Genomic DNA, 4,015 nt, shown 5'->3' on the forward strand with positions numbered 1-4,015 from the left:
CTCGGATCCCTGGTCTGCCAAGGGTAAGTGGGGGTTTGATGCCTTTTCCGCGAAAATGGTTCAAAGACAGCAGGAAGTTTGGGGGTCTGTCCCTCTCTGGGTTTCACAAGCAGGATGCTGGACTTGGTTCAAGTGAAATCAGATCTTGTCTCCCCCTCTCTGACTGGGATACACTCCGAGGCTGCTGGTACGAGCCATAACAGAAAAAACACAACAGAGCCTGAGCACCCCGAGTCCAGACATAGTCCAGAGCTCTGCCTGCCGCGCCTTTCCCCAGCCATGTGGAAGCACTTTCTGTTGCTCAATCGCCCCAGCACTGAAATATTTTACAATTCGGAGCCATGTGTTGCCACATACTAAACACAGATTCAGCAAACGCTCGGCTGGGCCTTCTCGTGGAATTGCAGGCTGAGGATGGTCAAAGTTTCTGACTTTGCAAACCAGAACAAGCTGCACTTCATCAGGGCTTCAACTGGGCCCCCTGGGAGGGGACATTGTCCTGCTTTTCTTTCTTCCTTTCCGTGTAAACTCCCCAAACACTTACCTCAGTCACCTGGATCGTCAGTCATTAAATGTGAGTTTCTTCAGCATGACCTTTAATGAGGATCACGTAGGTTGTTGGCAGAGCTGGAGAAGACACAAAGGAACAAAGCAAACAGAAGTCTGGGGCGGCAGTCCGTGGGGCTGGACCCCATGCAGACGAGTGTCCCCCCCCGCCTGTGTGCACGAGCAAGTAGAAACGAATGCTACAGAGAGCAGCTCTGGCTGCTGGTGTTTTGCTGAGGGCTGCATGGCATGGCTTTGACCACTGAGTCCCATGGCACAGGCATTTCCTGTCATAAATATACTGCTCCTACCTATGTCTGCCCTGCTAATTTCTCCGCATCTATGATGTTCAGCTCAAATGTCATCTTAGAGCAGCTTCCTTGTTCCATACCACACGCCCCCTCCAGGGCCTTCTGACACCTCGTGTGCACCTCCAGCAGGAGGATCTGTGTGTGTTAGTGCCTGCCTCCCACCAGCTCCAGGGGCCAGGGGCTCTGCCTTACCAAGACAGCATAGTACCCCAAAAGAGTATTCACCAAGAAATGATTCACTGCATGAATTAGTAGAGGAGTGAATGATCACAACTGAGAGGTTATTGTCTGCCTGTGTATTTTGGGTATATGGATTCATATTAATTTTGCTCAACTTATTCAAATTCCCCTAAATCCCAATTGTAATAGACCTGACATTGGAGTCTGGCCAATTCCTCCTGAAATTCAGGCTCAGAACTATGGTCTGCGTTTGAGAGAGTGGACTAAATTGCTACATCTCCACCTGCCCAGTAGAAATAAGATTTCGGGGGCCTCCCTGGTGGTGCAAGGGGTTAAGACACAACCTATGAAGCTATCCATAGCCTCTGCAGCATGAGTTCGATCCCCGGTCAGGGAGATACCCATACAGCACAGCAGACCTCTCCAGTCTCACCCACTGCTCCCCTCAGCAGTGTATTTCAGTAAATCCACCTGTTCTGTTCCCAACTCTGTCTCTAGTGAATCCTCTCCCCCCCCCAACACCTCTGGCCTGTACCCCAGTTCTTATATGCATATATAAATCTTAAAAAAAAAGAAAAATAAGATTTGAGTCCATTTCTTCTCAGAACTCATGCTGTGTACATTTTCTATACTAAGCAAGAGTATAGGTAGGTAGGTAGGTAGGTAGGTGGAGGGGGGGAGAGAGAGAGAGAGAGAGAGGCTGGAGATACACATGAGTACATGTAATGTTTTTGTGTGGTTTAAGGGATAATCCTATTTTATTACAGAATAATGAAATAAACATTCATGGCTGTCCTACCTAGCTTATGAAATAATGATCTGTGTCTTTACCAAACTAGAAATGAAATTTTAACATATGAGTATGTTTTCATTAAAAGCACAGTTTCTGGAAAGTTTATGTTTTGTTTAGTGAACATGGTTAACGTTAGCAAAACAACATATAATCAAGCAAGAGTGTTACTACAGTGTTACCAGAAAGACGTGGAAATCCAGTTCCAAGCTCTTGTCTCCCTGAGATACCCATTGTATCTCATGCTGCACCCTCGCCTTCCTGGGGTGTGTTGGGTGTGTGTGTGTGTGTATTGCCAGTCCATGGATCTCATCTCTTGGCATATTCGGAGTCCTCATGAATTTCTTTTCAAAAATGAAATGTATCATGAAATCCTCATAAACAGTGTTTGTTCATGTTTCTGTCATTCTGAGTGATTTGCGCACCATTTCTAGGATGATCTCTAGTCAGTTGCTCCTCAGTGACAGACACTGAAGGGCCCCGGGCCTGTGGCCGAGGGAGATGAGGGCTCACGGTGACGACGCGGGAGCCACAATGAGAGATGCTCTGAGAACAAAGGTGTTTCCTGACCTTAGTCTCTGTGGCCCCCTAAGGTCCACAGACTGTACAGTTGGGCCCAGCTGAGCGGTGCAGGGGTTCTTCTGCAGGGAAGGAGGCGTCTGGCTGGTCAGGACGCCGGACCACAGCTCCCTGGCTGCCCCACCACATCCCAGCACAGCACACATTTTCCCAACATATTGCTCCTCTTCCTTTTAAGAAATGCCTTCATTTCATCCAAAATGTCCAAAAATTTCTCCTCCCTCAAACTAAGCAAAGGTCTATAAATACTTATTACTCACTTTGCATACCCAAGGCGATTTAAAGGCACAGAAAAGACTCTACGAGAAGCCCAAAGGCTTCCCTTGAACCTCACCTGCCCCGCAGTCAGCCCCAGCGAACAGCGCTTGCAAAGCCGCCTCCACGATCAGCCTCCGTTCCAGTTTACCAGGAGGTTCCCCCGGCACCAGCTCGACACACTCTTCCAAGGAGAGATGGGCCTGTGTGGTTACTTCCGCCCAGCACTCTCCGGAAGAACATGGAGGCATCCAGAGGGTGCTCGTGCCAGAGCCCAGACAAGGGGCAGCTGCCGCCACTTGCATCACTCCTGATGGGCCGCCGTGTCTCCGGGTACTCACACCACCTGTGCTGGGTTTTGTTCCCTTTTTATTCCTCACATGCCGGATCCGCCTGTCCTCCACAAGTGAAGTCAGAACTGTTCCTTAGAAAATGCTAGAGCCTGCGCCAATCTGGCTCAGAACTGAGATTTTGCTGCATAACTGCTACCTGACATGGCAGTGGGGAGGGGATAGCTGCACCCAACTTCAATTTTCCAATGAGGGAAAGGCAGTTTATGATCTGTATTCTGGAACCAGGTTATGGGGGTCGGCAGGACTCCTGTGGTAACAGAAAAATGCCACGGACATTAAATGTCATTTCTTTGCAAACTTGTGATAACACATTTATTATTATGGCAGCTCCCAAATAATAATTATTATTATGGCAGCTCTGAGTCTTTTCTAGCTTCTCCTCCCTGCTCAGCTCCACTCTCCTGTGGCCGGGGCAGGGAACCCGAGGCTCCCTTTCTTGGGGGACTGCCCTGGTACCCCATCACCCCATCACTGGCCCCGCAGCCTGGCATGCGGCGCTGTTCCCGGCCCCGGCTGGGGCTAGAGGCACATGACCAGGACGGGAGTACAGCCCGTTGCCAGAGGAGCAGACCTGGACAACTGTCTCCAAATACTTGGTCTCGGCTTCCATCCTTGCCCTGCGAACACCCCACGCGTGTGGACCGCGCTGCCAACCTTGAAGACCGTCATCCAGGACACCAGGGGAGAGACAGGCACCTCCCCAGGCACCTGGTGGGAAGCAGGCGCGCGCCGCAGCTTCCTTGTGCCACCCCCTTTATTTGTGAGTTCTGCGCAACAGCAGGGCCAAGGCGGACACCCCGAAGTCAGCGCTGAGTGGCGCCTTCAGGCCGCTGTGGACGAACACTCTGCTTTGTGGTTTTGTTTTAACTCTTTGGGAGCAATAAGAGTAACCACCTGAAACAACACCTTTTGCCTAGTCCAGAGCCTTCTATTTTGCCAGTGAAGACTTTTTTCTTAAGGGGAGTTAACATTTGAGGTGCACATCACCTCACTCTGGTCTC

At 50.2% G+C, this 4,015-nt stretch overlaps 1 long non-coding RNA gene across 2 annotated transcripts; it reads right to left on the bottom strand.

Annotated features, from left to right (window-relative positions):
* On the bottom strand, positions 1–2,934 carry LOC129146870 (uncharacterized). 2 transcript variants are annotated; one of them, XR_008554183.1, is made up of 3 exons: positions 2,741–2,934; positions 545–627; positions 1–181 (listed from the first exon to the last, which is right to left on the bottom strand). It is a non-coding gene; the product is annotated as an uncharacterized LOC129146870 (long non-coding RNA). The 2 variants fall into 2 exon arrangements; XR_008554182.1 differs by having other exon boundaries at positions 1–184.
* Positions 2,935–4,015: the final 1,081 nt, after the last annotated feature.

Source organism: Talpa occidentalis, unplaced genomic scaffold, assembly GCF_014898055.3.
Source record: "Talpa occidentalis isolate TD23 unplaced genomic scaffold, MPIMG_talOcc4v2.1 talOcc4.5, whole genome shotgun sequence".
Classification (NCBI taxonomy): Eukaryota; Metazoa; Chordata; class Mammalia; order Eulipotyphla; family Talpidae; genus Talpa; species Talpa occidentalis.